The sequence below is a fragment of the Corvus brachyrhynchos genome, unplaced genomic scaffold (genome assembly GCF_000691975.1).
Source record: "Corvus brachyrhynchos isolate BGI_N302 unplaced genomic scaffold, ASM69197v1 scaffold87, whole genome shotgun sequence".
Taxonomy (NCBI): Eukaryota; Metazoa; Chordata; class Aves; order Passeriformes; family Corvidae; genus Corvus; species Corvus brachyrhynchos.
The window spans coordinates 5,704,392-5,721,903 of NW_008239767.1; the positions used below are offsets into that span (position 1 = coordinate 5,704,392).

Here is a 17,512-nt window from a genome sequence, read left to right on the forward strand (position 1 = left end):
GATCGACTTTACAGCGTTTTTCTTGTGCCGACACTTTTTATTAGGGTATTGTCTGATGGACCAATGCAAAGATCAACACTGAAGTCAGGGGAGTCCCAGACTTCAGGGTGAAGGTTGGGTTAGAGAATCTTTAAAAAGTAGGTGAAGCTCTGGACTCAGACCTTCACTTTATTTCAGAATTGCAGCGGACAACTTTGAAAAGGCAAAAATTTAGGGTGGTTCAAATTGATGAAAGCTGGAGGCAGCTCAGATCCAAGTTCCTGTTTCATGCGAACTTTTAATGTGTAAGGAAAGGGAAATCCACACAGACAGATTTACTAAAGGGTATGTGAGCTGGCTTCTGGCTGTGCTCCTCCTCATGCTCCCAGGGGACACTCCATCCAGTGGGACAGTGTCAGCGCATTTGGTGAGAGATGGGCTGTGCCTTCTCCTGCTGGTGGACACACTAAGCAGGACACTGACAGCCAGGCTGCTGATAAAATCACTCAGTAAATGCTCTCAATAGACTAAACCTGTAGAAGAAATCTTCCCACAAGACAGCAAAAAGAAAGAGGGAGGTCAGTGTGACCCCATGCCTGTGGCCTAGCTGCCTGTCTCCTGCTCCTGTCCTCCATCTGCAGCCACCTGACATGGAGGGGACACACTCCTGCCTCTCCTCTTGGCTGTCTGCTGGCCTTGCTTCCAGGGCAGCCTTCCCCTGACCCTTCTCAGGGCTTCACCAGCGACCCCAACTTCCCTGCTCCTGTCACCCCAGCTCTCCTCAGACCTCCAGACTGCCAGCTCCTAACTGCTCACAGTGCTCCTGGCGTTTCTTTATTCCCCTCTCAACCTACTCCCCAGCTGTGTTTTTCTCTTTCCAGTTGTGTGGACATCAGAAATATTAGGGTGCTGCTGAGTTTTCCCAGTTTTCCCAGTGCATGTTCCTCTTCTGTTTCATCTGTCTTTGCACTAGCTGGTCTCTCCACCTTCACTGAGACCTAGACCAGGAATTTCAGCTCCTGCTTTGGCCCAAGCTTCTCTCTTCCCCTATGGCACTTCCTGCTGTCCCTTTCTGCAGAGCTCAGCAGGTTTTGCTAAGAAAACCAGTGAGCTCTGCTGTGACCTACCATCTCTCCTGTTTGACGCACTCTTCCCTTTACACAAGCACAGCTTTGACTAACACAGGTGCTGTGGGGATTACAACCTCTCCTGCTGTCAAGGTCAGACACAACAGCTCTGCTACAAAGCTTCAGTGGCCGAGGAACAGGGCCTGAGCAGGGGTATGTCATAGTCTGTATGGTTAATTAGCAGGGTCTTGACACACCAGAACTCTCTCCTCAGTGCTGAGGTGTACTCCAGGAGTACTTCTAGCAGACTGCAACAGCTGGACAGGGTTACCTGGGTGCTGTGAGAGGGTGGGTGTTGGACTCTGAAAGTAGTCTCAGGCACTTTTTATTTACTAAGGTAGATGTAATCAGCCTGATCAAAGCTGTTATGATGAATCAGCCAGAAGATGAAACAATTCCTCACTGAATAGCTCTCTGCTCCTTTCCTCTAAGCAAACAAGGGCTGCACTGGCAAGGCTGTGCACCTTCCATGAGACCAGCCCTTCCCTGACATGCCTATCGAAAAGGTGTCACACATTTGGGGAAGTACTGAGAGAAACTCACGCCAGAAAGACCCACCAAGGAGCTTCAGACTCTTCATTCTTTCTTCGGAGATTCACAGGTCCCAGGTAACTGTGAGGTGAGAGGAGGATCACCTCATACCTACTCTGCTTCTGACATGGCTCCTCTGGCCAGTCTCAGGGTGTGGATGTGCCCTGGATGGCTGCTCCTCTTTGCTTGCTCTGTATGCACCTACAAAAGCAAATCCAAGGACAAGAGCACTAAGGGGGATGTTTTCTTCAGTGTGAGGACAGATAGTATTATACACAGAACTGCTGTGTTAAAACAATTCAGGCAACAGCACTGGGGAAGACTTAGAGAGCTCATGTGCTGCAAAAGCCCAAGGGAGTTTTTTCTTATGTGCATACCTTATATTGTAAAGTATGAAATATTGTACCTAATGAGTCCCATTTACCTGAGATGTTAATACATCCACATCCTGTGCCACTTTATCTTTTGACATTTTAAAGCTTCCTTTATTTTAATGGAAGCCATAATTTTCTTGAGTATATTATCATGAATTCATTTAAACACCTAAAAGCTCAGCTATACTTTAATTGTGACATAGATATTGGCAATATGAAATCTGCTTTTGCAATGCAAATGCAGGTCTATTAGCAGAATATTGTAAATTTGATTTGGAGTCTGGAGCAGCAGCTGTTTATTCAGCTCGCAGGTTTCTTGCGGTTTGTGGTTTCTTGTGGTTTAAACATTTGCAGGGTGTAGACACTAACGAGAGCACTGAATTGTTTATGGTGATCTTTGAAGCAGAATTGCAGATTTGTTATGAATTTTTGCCAGGCCAGCAGAAACATATTAACCTCTCCTTATGCAAAGTCCCACATGCAGAGTAACCTCTCTAATCCAGCACTTCGGGACCATGACATCATGCAGGTCAGCGAGAGTTTACGCTGCTACCGTATGGCAGCTGGTCACGTCCTTTCTTCAGATCTCTTATCTGGAGGATGGGCTTTTCCCCAGAACACACCATTCTGGCATTAAGCAAAAAACCCCAACAAACAAACAATTCCTCAAAATTTTAAAGTGCTCACAGCAGAAGCTCATGTATGGGCACTGGATAAGGCAGCAGGTTAGTGGTCATCTCAGCAACTTGTGAACTAGCTTTGTAAAGCCAGCTCTGCACTGGGAGTGCATGAAGGGATCCTCCTCACAGGAAGCATGTAATTGTTGAAACAATATTGTGGAGGAATGGGAAAATTATTCTCGCAAGCCTTTTCTGCCTAGTTCTTCACGTTATGCCTTCTTCCTTTAAGTACGTGGCAAAAGGGAGCCCTCTAGAGTAAGTGTTGTATGGGAAGATCTCGGTTTTCAAGACGCTTTGCAGTCGGTTTCATTGTGTACTTCAGCAGCTATGAAGGTTCGTGGAACGTGGTGATTTATGCTGCAACCTCCAGCTCAAGGGAAGCACAAGCTGCTCACACAGGCTCAGGACATTTTGCCAGCGGAAAGACCTCATCAGCTATGCCCTGTTTCTCTAAGCACCCTTCAAAGACAGGCTGAAAGGGTTGGGAGATCTTTGTAATAGCTCAGACTGGCCGTTCTCATGCTCCCTAAAATGAAAGGGTAAATTAATGCTAGGGAGCAGACACCCCTCTTACCATGCTAACTTTCACTTTTTGCACTTCTATGAGTCTTTCACAGCTGCTGAAGTCCCATGTAAATGCAATGCTTCTCCTTTTCCCATTGTTATCCACCATCATGCATAGCTCCCAGGCTCACTTACCCACGTGCTTCCAGTACTGCCAGCCATCATGTCCTATTTATTTCCTTTTTCTGTAATGACCATGTCTTTTCCTCCCCCTGCTCTCAGATTCCTCCAATAAACCAGCAAACCCAAGCTGGTCATCCTGTGTTGGCTGGAGTGGGGGTGAGGAGCAGAAGGGTGGGAAGAGAAGAATCAGTGCAGGGAGATAAAAAAGGATGAAGGGACAGCTAGAAGGAGCAGGATTGAAAAATGAAAGTAGAACTTTGTCCCTAGCAAGTCAAGTGGCTTCTGGCTTATGTATTGTCTCTTCCTTGCTGTTGACTGAATGCCAGACTCAGACCTGCTCTGTTCCTGTGACAGCAGCCCCAAGGAAAGGAGGGTGCAACAAGACCCTCACTGGTGAGTAGGATGAAGATCCTTCAAAGGGGACTGGCAGACCTTGGCCAGCTACAGCCCTCCTGAGCTGCCTCACCATCGCACCCACCCCAGAGGCAGCGCATCTGATGGGCCCCGCAGCCTCCTGACGTCTCCTCAGTACAGAATTACTGTTGTGCCAAGGCTGACAATACTCCCTCCATTCCCCCTGCCATTTTGGCTAAAGCACAGAGCAGTAGCTCAGGTAAATTACAGGCCTGCACCAAAAATTACTGGGTGTAACTCCCTGGCCTGAGTTGAAAGAATGATAGACCTGGGGATTGCAGAGCTTCCTTGTGAGCCTGGGAAACCATGAATCGCCTTGTGGAGCCTGTGGCTTTACACAGTATTGCAAAGTTGTCTTTTTTCCAGTCCCTTCTGTTTACCACCCCAGTGGCAGTGCTTTCACCATCTCAGGCAGCTGCATAGCTAAAGGGTTACACATCTGTATATTCTCTGGTCTTTCTTTCTAACCCAGAAAGACCATAAAGAGTAAGAAATTGTTGCTCAGAAATTGCTGTCAGGAAGGCAGTGTAATGCATTTTGATTTTAACAGGATTTCCCATTTCTTCTTTTTCAACTGTCACATCAAAGTAACAGAAACAAGCAATTTTTCCTTGGGTGCCAGCTTGTGGTGGCTTTTCCATCATGTGTGGCAGCTTGGCCTTAGGCTTTCACCAGGACTGAGTTTTCTGCACAGTGCCTGACTTCAGGCAATGAAATATGTGAGAGAGTGAAGTTGTTTGGGTGAGAAAGACACCACAACTTTTGTTATTGCCATCCTTTTTAATATTGGACTAGAACAACAGTAACAACAGCAAAATTAATTTCCATTTCTTTCCTAATCAGATGCCACAGCAGAATCAGAGATAGCTATGTGAAAGCTTCCTCTCAGACTTCACTGCTGACCTGGAGTGGGCTTTAGATTTCAATGTTCTAATTCCTCTAAAATTTTTATCCAGTTTTGAACTGGCTTAACTTGGGAGACACCCCTGTGCCAATGTGCCCCTCTGCTCTCTGCTGGGGTGTGTGGTGGGTGCTGTGGGCTAAGCCCATTGTGCTTCTCCCTCTGCAGGGATGCATCTTCTATCATTCCTCACTCTCCCATCTGACTGAATTTCTGAGCTGCATCCTGGTAAACACACAAACACAAAGGGACTTCAGGCATGGGAGCATGGCTCACAGGAGCTGGAAGTGCTCCACTGGAACAGCTTCTAATGAGATCCATCTGTAAGAGAAGGCAAAGGGAGCACTGACTGGCAGGGCAAAACATTTTCAGGAGTTGTCATCTGGCACAGTGCCCTTACCTTCCCCTGATGGGAACAGCCTGTCTTCATCAGAGAGGCATGAAGGCTTCATCTTGAGTCACCAATGGCATCAGTCTCCAAAAATACCTTCCTGCTTCTGGCACGGACCTGGTTATTAGGTCAAGCATATTCAATACCCAGTAACTAATACAGGATTTTGGCTGTGACAGATGCTGATTGCAAAAGGCTTCACCTGATGAAGGATTGCTCAATTAGTTAATGAGTTGCTCTGAAGGAATAGAGAATGGCAAAAGACCAGATTTTGAGGTATTGGCTGCTACTTCGAGAGTGAGAAAAATCAGAGTATAAAATGGTGCACACAGACAAGTTACACAGTGTTTCCAACCAGTGTCCTTGTCTCTGGACCAGAATGGGAGGATCAGGTATGACTGTCTTTTCTTTCAAAAAGGTCTTTCCATCACAGAAAGCTCAATGTTCCCAACACTTATGGTCCTTTTTACCCAAATACTTTTTCTCTGGAAGAAAATACATTAAAAGGGATTTGGCAAAAACACCTCCAAGAACAACCAAACACACCAGCAAGCAGAAACTTTGGGACCTCCTTCAGGACATTTCTACTGCATCTTAAATTTGTGAGGCTTGTTTCCCATGGCAATGGGGTGGCACTCTAATGCCTAGCTAGCTTGGTAGGGATGATGACACTTGCAAATTAGGTATAAAATGGTGCACACAGACAAGTTACACAGTGTTTCCAACCAGTGTCCTTGTCTCTGGACCAGAATGGGAGGATCAGGTATGACTGTCTTTTCTTTCAAAAAGGTCTTTCCATCACAGAAAGCTCAATGTTCCCAACACTTATGGTCCTTTTTACCCAAATACTTTTTCTCTGGAAGAAAATACATTAAAAGGGATTTGGCAAAAACACCTCCAAGAACAACCAAACACACCAGCAAGCAGAAACTTTGGGACCTCCTTCAGGACAACATTTCTACTGCATCTTAAATTTGTGAGGCTTGTTTCCCATGGCAATGGGGTGGCACTCTAATGCCTAGATAGCTTGGTAGGGATGATGACACTTGCAAATTAGCATAAACCACTGTATTAAAAAAATTGGTTTGTCAGATGCTCATACAGATGTTGTAGCTCCAGAGCATTTAAAGAGGCAAAGTGCAACTCAACAGCTCCAAATTGGCTTTTAGAGGAGGAAACACTGTGCTTAAGGTTCGCCAAGAAAAGCAGCATAAGCAACTCTTCTGAAAAAGCAACGCTGCTACGCCTCGTGATGTTTTAGCCTCCTGTGGTGCCAGATGCAGCTAGTGTTTTACTATTTCTTTCTTCAAATAGCAGTGCTCAGGGGGGATAAACTTTACTTAACCTAATTAATTTTAATCACAGCTTTCAAATCTCATACTGTGCAAAGAATTACAAATTGGAATACATTAATAGAAGCCGTGGTTTATGCTGCAAGCTAATCGGGAAGGGTGCATTTACATTTTCTGCATGAGTTTGCAATTACCATTAAAATAAAATTCAGTTATGTCCTTTTAAATTACCAAAATGTGAAGAACAGATTGAGCTGGTCCCATTTGTTGTAGAAAATTACTTGAAAATGGACTAGATTTCGAAAAATTAAATGATTCTAAGTGAGTAAGAGGTTCTAGAAAACATTTTCCAGTAGTCTAGAGCTAAAGTGCTTCCAGGCAATATGGTTTAAACAATCTTTCTTTAAAAATAATAGATTGACTAATGTTTCCTACGTGCTTCAGTATAGGTGCATGGAAGGAACAAAGAGAATTCTTCCACGAAGCCTTGGCTATTTCTTCCTTTTGGAGTAAACCAGAGAAACATCTCAGCTGACCACATGCAAAATCTAACTCCAAAATAGCACAGCACTGAGCACCAGTTTAGGAAATTTTCTTCCCAGTGGGGAAGTTCCTTTTCATGTTATGAAAAAGGGGTGGGTTGTGACTAAAAATATCCTCAAATACTAAATTAAGTAAGCAGCTCTGGGTTATCATTACAGACATAAAACTCCTCTATATGTCTTTGAAATTGTAATTCTGGTAGGACCAGGCAAAAAAATTTTACATACATCCAATGATTTAAGAGCCTTTGTCCCATTTAAAAAGAATAAATGTATGCACTTGGACGATTGATCCCTCTGGCCACTGATGGCGATTGGGGCCCATTCCCAGTGCCTGGCTGTGGGATCACTGGACCACTTTCAGCAATTCCCACTCTTGTATCTGGAAAGTTAGGTGACAAATTTCTGTGGTCTGTGTCACCCCAAGTCCAGGGGCACCAATGACCACAGAAGAAGTAATAATAATGTGGCCCTGGCTTGCTGATACATTTGCCAAAAGACCTGATTTTTTTTAATGGGACTGTTATTCCAGATAAAAATGGTTTGGCCAATGGCACTCATCTTCAAAAGCAACTTGATCTTTTAGGAATGCAAGTCCCAATGGCTTCAGTGAAATGTAGGTTTCAGGGTGCCAAACACTCTGTTGAGCATGGAGGCCAGATCCCCACGTCATCTGGTTCTTTGAGAAAGTTTTGTCTCATTAGAAGTGGTCTCATTTGCTAGAAAAGTTTAATTGCTCTGACAGGAACATTGTGCTGAAGAATGTAGAGTGGTGCAGTCTGACAGTGTGCAAAATTGGTTTTAATATAAAGCTTTACATCATAGTTCAATGATGTTCAAGAGAATACAGCAGTGTTTGCATTTATTTTCTGGCATAAACTTGCTGCAATTTTTTTTTTTTTAAATTCAAAATCATGTAAAGCAAGCAGTGCAGACTCTAGAGGGAAAACCACGGTGTCATCGTGGTTTGTACAGACACAGAAACAGTTTAGTCTTTTGTATAGAAAAAAGGTCAAAATGCACGCCTTTGAGGAAAACACAAGCAGATGTATCTATTATAGATGATAACCTTTAGCTAAGTTGTAAGCTCCAAGCTTATTAAATAATTGATGTTACATCAGAACTTCAGGAAAGCCTTGTTTAACATGCTGAGTTTAAATAGAAAGGTTTGTCATAATACTTTTTTCTAAAACATAATATAAAGAAAACACTGACACAGAGACCAACAGGATGAAACATTTTCATGTTATTAAACAGATCACTGTATCTAAAATAGATCTAAACCTCACTAAAATCTCTGGAAGAGGAAAATTAACCATGTTTTCATGGTGAAATATCACTTCAAACTTGTATTTGCAAGAGGAAGCTTGCTGAGGGTTTCTACTTTTTAAAAATGCAGCCTAAATGCTCTGTAGAGTGCTCATAACCACAGAATGATATAAGTAGCTTTAAAGGAAATGATGAACTGATTCTTAACTGATGTAAATCACCAGAGCTCTGCTAGAGTAAATGGAAATTTATTCAATGGACAATTTTAATTTTAAATAAGATACAGATTGCAGATCCACCAAAATAGTTTCCATATACTTTCTTTAAATTGCAATGAGAAAAGGAAAATTCACTTTTCCGCCCTTCCAGTTTCTGTAGGTGACTGTAAGACTTTGTGCTCATCTGGCAGAAGGAAATGCAAAAACACACCTCATTTTTCTCTCTATCATGCTCCAATAAATCTCTGGTAAGTTTAAAGAGGTTGCAGTGCTGCAAAAAGATAGTCAGAGGGAGCATGTAGTTAAATGCAGAGATGGTTCACCTCCAAGTGATTCATCTGCATCTTTTATGCCAGGTAACAGGATGAGAATGGTGCAAAAGCCCCACGTCTGCCTTCTAAAGAGCCCTGCCCACTGCTGAAACAGAAGCTGGACTTCAGCAAGCGCTTTTTGAACTTTCCAGGGTTAAAGGTAAGCAGCCACTACGGATATGGAGGCTTACACCAGGGCTTACGATGGAGGAGGAGAGCCCTGCACTTGTTCTTTTGCTCTTTGCCAGCTGCTGCAAATACTGCAAGCATCCTCTGATCATTTCAAAGGCTACTCTAGTGATTCATCTTTGTGACTTTGGTACTGTACTGTGGTTTGGGTTTTTTAAATGTGGAAAATTCTAAACCAAAAGAAACACACAAGGTATTTATTAAAATAAATACAGGTTAATTTCAGATACCTCTGAGATTACTGCTTCTTAATGGCTATAATCCAACTTTTTTTTGAGTTCAAGCCTGTCCAGTTGCAATCAAGGTCAGACTAGATTTTAAGTAGGCTCTTTGTAGTAGCGGCAAAGTCCGGCCTCTCCCCAAGAGCACATTTTTCCTTGCTCTTACATTATTAGCAATGTCTGATTTCAGACACAAAAAACCCCAAAACCATTTTGCACCCATTAAAGAGGTTTTGTGCATTGAACAGGCTCCACGTGACGCTCCTTCCCAACAATTCCAGACCATAAGGAGGAAACCACTGCAATTCCCATTTCCAAGCAGTAAAGCAGCTTTCAGCACCACCAGCTGACTACTTAGTGTATTTTAATTAGCTTGAGAATGTTCCCAGGCCACTGCGTTGAAATGAAATGTGCACACAACTGAAGACTTGCTCATTGGCAATCAAATTTTTAAGTTACCAAGCCTGCCGGGTTCTCTTTGCAGAGCAGTGACATTCCTCCAGGGGCAAGGGGGGGGAAAAAAAGGCCATATTTTTGCATAATCACAGCTTTCAGTAGTACAAAATTCACTGCTCTGTGGGAAATGGCAAGACAAAAAGTCTTAGTAAGTATGAAGGCCTCAGTGCTCTGGCATGTTAATGCAAGGGAAAAAAACTGCCTTGCACAAAAGAGATTATGAGGGCTATTTGGCATAATTTCTCCATCCACAGGTCATTACTCAGGGTCTCATCACAGTTACAGAGCAGAATGCCATGGTTTGAAGGGCTCTGTGAGCAGTATAGCTCAGAAAAAGGGCTTTCTCCTGCTGCTCACCCCTCCTTCAGGAGAAGTCTCTCATCTCCAGGAAATCCAGGTTATAGCATGATGTAATTTAGCCCCTGCTGGCAGTCTCAGTATTGTTTAATTAATTTTTTCAAATTTATTGCAATTTCTTGCAGATCCAGCGTAAATGCTGCGTCTTGGCTCCTGCAAAGCTGACACCGAGAAATTTTGCAGAAAAACTACTTGCACTTATGATCAGTTACATAGTGAAAAAGTACTGCTTTTGTCTACTAGTGGGCTCAATTAAAAAGGAATAGCACATTTTTCTTTTTCACTTTGCCTGAATTGAGAGGCTAATGTGTGTCCATCATATATTTATTTCTATCTATTGGCAAATAAGGTCAATGATTAGGTAGTTTAAAACTCATGTGTGCCCATATCCAGTCTTACAGAGATTACAGGTAGAGGATGATGTAAGGCCTCTGTCCTCAGCTAAGCTTCAGCGAAGAATATGAGGAAATAGAACATGAAGAATACGGGAAAAAGAAAGCAGAGCTGGGCATGAAGAAGACATTGATCAAAAAATTGTCTGATCCTTTCAGTCACGGATTAGGGTATAGGTGGCACAAGTGGCGGGCATGCTCCACTGGATAGGCATCAGCCTTGGCTGGCTCCCTGGCCAGGAGTCCCAAGGATGGATAACAGAACCCCAAGATGAGCACTCACAGAAACCTGCAGGACACAGAGATGTCTTCCAGGAGAGGTCAGCTCTCCCAGCAAGAGATGATAAATCAGATCTTCACTGAACAGCAATGATACACTGAGAGTAAACACAGAACAGTGCCATTCCGTAGTGTGCTGGGTTCCAGCTCTACCTTCCTGAATTCCCTGTGTGCTTTGGATGATTGCAAGAAACTCTGGCATTAATATTTCATTTTTACGTTTTTCCAAGTAAAGGGAGTTTGGCCTGGTTTCTCAAGCCAAGTAGGCCACAGTTCTGTCAAAATGATTGGCCTCCAGGAAGCCCAGTGTAACTGAGCTAAGTCAAGAGACTCCCACAATTTACTGTTCTGTAGAGCCCTAAAGGTTTTCTGCAGATGTAAGTGAGACATTTGCTTATTGAATTTTGGTTTGCTCACTCATGGGCATCACAAGAAAGAATTGCATTTTTATTTACAGCTTTGCAATCACTGCTAGATTTGTAAAAGAAAGATGATGTTATATTTCATGTGTTCTAAATAGCAGAGAAGAAAGAATTTGAGCTTGGTGAGAAATTCTTTCTTCTTATGAGCACTGCATGTGGAGATAGAGCTTTAGGCACATTCTTTCCTAACTGCACAGCATTTAAATATAATTAAGTACAGTCACTTGTACCAACCAACGATCATGAACTGTATAACATAAATAGATCTCTGTTAACATCTTCTATCAACAAAAAATGATACCTTAACTTTAAAATTGTTTTGCAGGATTTTTAACAAGTAACAATGTGTTTGGTTTAGAATATTTTACTCTGTCCTTGAACTATAAAGTTCATTGAGGCATTACCAGAAAGCTGTCTCTTAGGTTTTTTATTTCATTAACAGTTATGATCCTGAACAAGATTAGGCACAGTCAGCTAGTTTGTAGCAAGCCCAAAATTCATGGTCTTTTATTAAAGCCTTTTATATGTAGGAGACACCTTATCTCATACTGAGGTGTAAATTCATTGCCCTGCTATGCATATCCAAAAGATGTACCCGTTCATTCACTGCTATCCCACTTTCACAACAACAGCTGACCTGGTATGTAATTGGTTTATTTCCATTTGCATCAGCTTAATCAACTCAAATAGGTGAGTAATTAAAAAAATACCCAATTCTTGCTAACTAAAAGAATTTTTCCTGGATCTAGCTTGGCTAGATCCAGGAACCTCTCCTGAACTGTGCTGCTTAACTGATAATTATTCAGTGACAGAATCACTGGAGCCCACCACGTACATTATTGGAATGACAACAGGAAACATGAAACTTATTCCCAAATACTTATTCCCTTCTGGAAGGTCAGCTGTGCTCCCTTGGGCCTTTATTTTCCTGTAATCATGGTTTTTTGGAAAGTGATTTGAAGTCTTCAGGTGAGAAATGCTCTGCAAATGTTACATATCTGTAATAAAAGTAGGCCTAATGACCACTTCTTTTCCCCTTAAAGGCTTCGCATGGAGCCAGCATCACCCATGGAGATGGTTCTGCGGGACTTCGCTGGTGTCTTTACCCTATGAATAATTGCAAGATGGGATCTAGGTACCTGTTTATTGTTATAAGCCTGTGCTGAGACTTGTACATCTAAATGACAAAAATTCAATCACCAATATAAATTTCCTTATTACTTATACTCTGTGCATTGCCAAACAAGCTTTTGCCTCCTGGTTGCTGCAATGACATTTTTTACAAGGCGCTGCTGCCTGTGAGACCAGATGACAGTGCTAATGACCCATGTCCTTGTTCTCTGCTTCCCTTGCTTACGCCTCTTGTTTCTCCACACTCAATTAAGGAAAAGGAATTGAGGTTAATATTCCCATCCTTGAAATTAAATCTACCCTTGCCCCACAGTGCAATTAATGAAAACAACTTGGACACAGAGCCTTTCATCTCTAGTTCACTGGTTTATTTAGTAGGAGTTGACAATGACTCACGCCAATAATTTGTCTGCTGAGTGGCAATCACAGAATGAATTAGAGATGTTAGCCTGGATTGTAGGCATAAACCTTGCAAAATCACTGCCACGAGTTAACAACCCTGCTGCTCTCTGAGGCAAAGAGTTGTGGTGGCTCCGAGACTCCTCTGTGTGTCACAGGTCCTCCTGCAGCCTGTCTGCAGACACACAAAGGTTACACATGGCCTGTGCTGCCCTTGATAATACTAATTCTAGGGGTAATTAAATAAAAGTGGCTATTATACATTAAACATTAGCCTTGGTCCAAATAACAGGGCAAGTTATGCTATGCACTCATAGTATGAGAAGTGCTGGTCAATTATATACTTGGCTATTAAAAGATTTTAGAGTTCAGCAGCAGAAACAAAACAGATGGGTCAAAATGAGTGTAGGTATCATCTCTGATTTTCCACACTGGAAGATGCTGATGACTGGGGAGTCCTTGTGGTATTCACAAATGCTAAAGGCATCTGAGAGTAACCTCTCCTGTATCCACCTGTGTAGCCTCACTTGTAAGGCAGAGAGACCTGTGTTCTGCACCATCCATTTCAGGACCCTGAATTAGGCTCACAGCTTGATTTACTGTGGAGGAATACGTGTCTCCCTTGCCTGTGAAGCAAGTGGGAGGAAGTGTCTTTGTGAATATTTCTACCAGCCCTCCAGCTACCTTCTCCAAGGCTGAGCTCTGGGAAAATGGTTGGTACGGGAAGAATAGCCACCGAGTAGAGACAGCACCATCCCTCTACAATCTGATCCTTGTTATGAAGGAGGCTGTGTATCTTTAAGCTCGCAGCAGCAGGAACATCTTTCATTCACTGCTGCCCTGATACACTGAAGTAGGCTTTCCAAACCTGAGAATCCCCCTCAGCTCTTGTAAGTAAAGAGAAACTGTAGTTTTCTTTCCCACATCTCTTCAGACCAAAGCTAAAAAGATCCCCAGAGTCACAGCTTACAGTCGTGTTGAAAATTTTTGACCTCTGCTGTGCGTGAAAGAAAGGGGAGCTGGCATTAGTGTGTTATCATCACTCACAGAACAACGATCAGATCTCAGCTGATACCATGGGGAATATCAGTCCAAGTAAATACCAGCCACTAAATCATAAATGTTCAGGAGGGCTCAAAGTGCTTAGTGTTCATCATCTAATTCTTAAGGGATTTGAATTTATGCCAAGTTAATAAGGGAACAGCATCGCCTGCAATTCATTGCTGTACTGTACAGCAATATTTTATGCAACTGACTACAATAACACTGATGTTGCATTCAATTTTTGACTAGCTCAAGGAGGCGGCCACTTTTCTTCTCTTGACGTGCTCAGGCTGGACCACAGAGCAGACGATCGAGTCAATAGCATTGAGATTTGAGAAATCTGTTGTGATGATCTTGCAAAAACTTCAAAATGTAGTGTGCTGCTGTGGTGGCTTGAATACAGATGAATAAATGCCTCGCCTGAATGCTTCTGTATTTAAGGCGTATTTTAGAGCTACTGCACAGTTGTCCATTACACAGCAGGAGGGACACTGAACCAGAACATAAGAAGTCAGCACTTTTAAACTTCTTTTAAGCACACTTAAAACCATTTGGCTCATCCATCCTGCAAGCAAATAGGGCTCTTGGGACACAGCAGCACTGGCTAACAAAGGGCTGCTACAGATAATATGGTATTGCACTGCTAGTATGGACAGTTCTTTTGTTTTACCAAGTGTTTCAAAAGTAATATTTCTTAAATATTAATTAATAGATTTAATTTATTAGTTTAATTAGTGTTTACTAGTATTAATTAATTAACAGGTTCAATTTATTCTATTATGTTTTCTTTGGTGGGGAGGGAATAAGAAATTGTGAGAAATGCTGTCTTGTGGTGCAAGAAGCCAACAGAAAAGAACAAACATTAAGCAGCAAGTTACTGATCACTATATAACATTCATAAGAGACTTTGTCATTGCAGCTGCTGCTGTGATATTGATGAGACTTTCCTGTGAAATGGGGAAGAACATACCCTCTTCTTACTCTTGCATGTGCTGTTCTGCCATCAATTTGATGTTCTCCCTGATAAAGATCTTCTGAAAATGGCTCACTTGTTATGAAATCTGCCCCCAAATAAATCAAGTAAGGGCTAAACCTCCCCAGAACCATCTTCTCTAAAATTATATTTATTACTTTCTTTTGCAACTATCTAAACTCTGTACATAGAATCACAGAATCATAGAATCACTTAAATTGGAAAAGATGTCAAAGATCAAGACCAATCATTAACCCAGCACTGCCAAATCCAACATTAAGCCATGTCCCTAAGCACCACATGCTTTTAAATACCTCCAGGGATGGGGACTCAGCCACTTCTCTGAGCAGCCTGTTCTAATGCTTGACAACCCTTTTGGTGAAGAAATTTCCAATCTAAGCCTCTCCTGGCAAAACTTGAGGGAGTTTCCTCTTATTACATGGGAGAAGAGGCTGAACCCTACCTGGCTACACCCTCCTTTTCAGCAAGTTGTAGAGAACGATAAGGTTCCCCATGAGCCTCCTTTTCTCCAGGCTAAACAACCCCAGTTCCGACAGCTGCTCCTCATAAGACTTGTGCTCCACACCCCCCACTGAACCTCACTGACAGAGACTAAACTTGCAGGAGCTGGATAGAGTACAGAAAAGCTGTGTGCAACTGGTTATATTTGCATATTTTCTCGCTCTGAGACTGGGCACCGGAAGGAAAAAAATCACCAAAATCTGAGTTTTCAGACAATTAAAACCAAGTTAGATTCTTAATGTTCATCACTTTTTGCACCTTTTGTGATTTATCACAATAGGATTTTATTAAAAAGAAATCAAGTTCTTTACCTGAGGTCCTGCTCCAGGAATATTTGGATAAAAAGTTCTGCTTTATGGAGGGGAAATTCAGCTGTGAAGGCCAGGTGAAGACTGAGGTTTGCCCAGGAGGTGCAGGTTACATAGTCCTAAACCCACTGAATTAAAGCAGCTGAGATGGAAAACTCAGTTTGACCTCTAGCACTTTTTGAGGGGATCATGGCAGAATACGCAAAATTATCAAAAGCCAGATACATTAAACTCCCCAGCTGCATTGTTAAGGCTTTTTCCTCTTTTTCCTTTCAGGTCTGAGAACTCAGAGCACTTAGGGAAGAAACCATGAAAGTCTTCACCACTTGTTTCACCACATGGCTCCTTTGGCAGCACACTCAGAGAAGGGCTTGTGCCAAGGCTACAGGCATACTTCCCGGATCCTGAGATGTGGGATACAGCGCACTCAATGACTCTCACCCCAATTTTTTTTTTCTTCCCCCCAAAAAACAAACCAAATCCCTCCTCAGCCATCTCTTTGGAACGAGGGTTTTGGATAAGCGTAAAATCATCACTGTAAATCTCACACTTCACAGCAGTTTTGGTGTCTGCCAGAACTCAGGGACACTTGGAGCAGTGGCTAAAGGCTGCTGATGAAAAGCAGCAGCCCTGCTTCTCACCACCAGCCCTGTAACCTCAGCCATGGCACTGCGCTCTGGTGCAAAGCCCAGCTGCACTGACCAAAACGGCTCCTGGCACTGACTCCTCTTCTGAGGTCGCATCCGAGCACTTACTTTCCTTTCAGAAGCAGCTTCTTCCCAGCAGCCCCGCAGCCCCAGGCAGCCCTCAGAGGATGAGCTGAATTGGCAGCATCTCCTACCTCATGAACAATTCCCAGCAGTGCCCAACCACTTTGCTGATGATGAAGGTCATGTAAGAAACTCGAATAAGAATCTGATTCGTACATACCAGGTTTAACTTTTTGGAGACATCTGTACAGGGACACCTCCAGTGACAGGCATAGACAGGCTCCCCTGGGACCTTGGGGAACAAAAATGCTCACAGGAATACTTCCACAGTGGTGGCTTGGCAAATACGGATATCCCCAAATGATAGGATGATTCATTCCTTCCTTTAGCCTAATCTTTGTAACTTTGCCTGTTTTTGGAAGGGCGTCTGAGTAGTCTAAAGCACCTACTGTGTAGATACAGCAGCAAAGCTGTATGAAGGGCTCACCTCCTTTTCTTAAGCACCTTTTTGGCCACCCCTCTTTTCACACTGCAGGAGCTACCAGGTCAGTCATGTGGCTTTGCACATCACTCAAAGGTGGCCACAGTTGTGAAGTCCACACTGCTACTCTGAGAAAGCAGAGGAATAGAGCCAGACAGAGCTCTTAGGCATATCCACCTCATCATAGAATGGTTTGGGTTGGAAAAGACTTTAAAGATCATCAAGATGCAACCCCCTTGCCACAGGCAGGGACACCTTTCACTAGACCAGGTTGTTCAGAGCTCCATCCAGCCTGGCCTTGAACACTGCCAGGAATGGGGCACCCACAACTTCTCTGGGCAATCTTCTCCAGTGCCTCACCACCCTCTGAACAGAGAAAATATAAAGATTATATAATCTTCAAGATGCCTATAGCTAGGAATTTTTTTCTAATTTTCTGCTATAAACTAAGACTTTGTTCCATTGCACATGCTAATAAGCCCATAGGTTATTTGAATGCAAGTCACCACTTGGTCCTTTGCCTAATTACCACAGGAGAGCAGTCTATATATAGTTGCTCTATTGCTTTTCCTGTTCAGTATCAGTGTGAGGGAAAAGCATGACCAGGAAAAGAGACGACCATTGCATTTCCACCAGGCTGCACATCAGTGCTAGCGGATTCTCAGAACAGGTAAGGTTGGAAGGTACAACAGTGGGTCACCTGGGCCAACCTCCAAAGGTCTCCTAGACCATGCTACTCATGATTGTGTCCAAACATCTTTTGAGTGTCTCCAGTGGAGAAGACTCCACAATTTCTCTGGGCAATCTGTTCTAGTGCATGTCCACCTACACAGTTAAGGAAGCTCTTCCTCATGTTCAGGTGGAACTTCCTGTGCATCAGTTTCTGCCCATTGCCTCCTGCCCTATTGCTTG

At 43.0% G+C, this 17,512-nt stretch overlaps 1 long non-coding RNA gene across 1 annotated transcript; it reads left to right on the forward strand.

Annotated features, from left to right (window-relative positions):
* The first annotated feature begins 1,159 nt into the window (after positions 1–1,159).
* Positions 1,160–15,903, forward strand: LOC108448807. Its single transcript, XR_001864833.1, has 5 exons — positions 1,160–1,259; positions 1,539–1,714; positions 8,762–8,876; positions 12,076–12,167; positions 15,686–15,903. It is a non-coding gene; the product is annotated as an uncharacterized LOC108448807 (long non-coding RNA).
* The last annotated feature ends 1,609 nt before the right edge of the window (positions 15,904–17,512 follow it).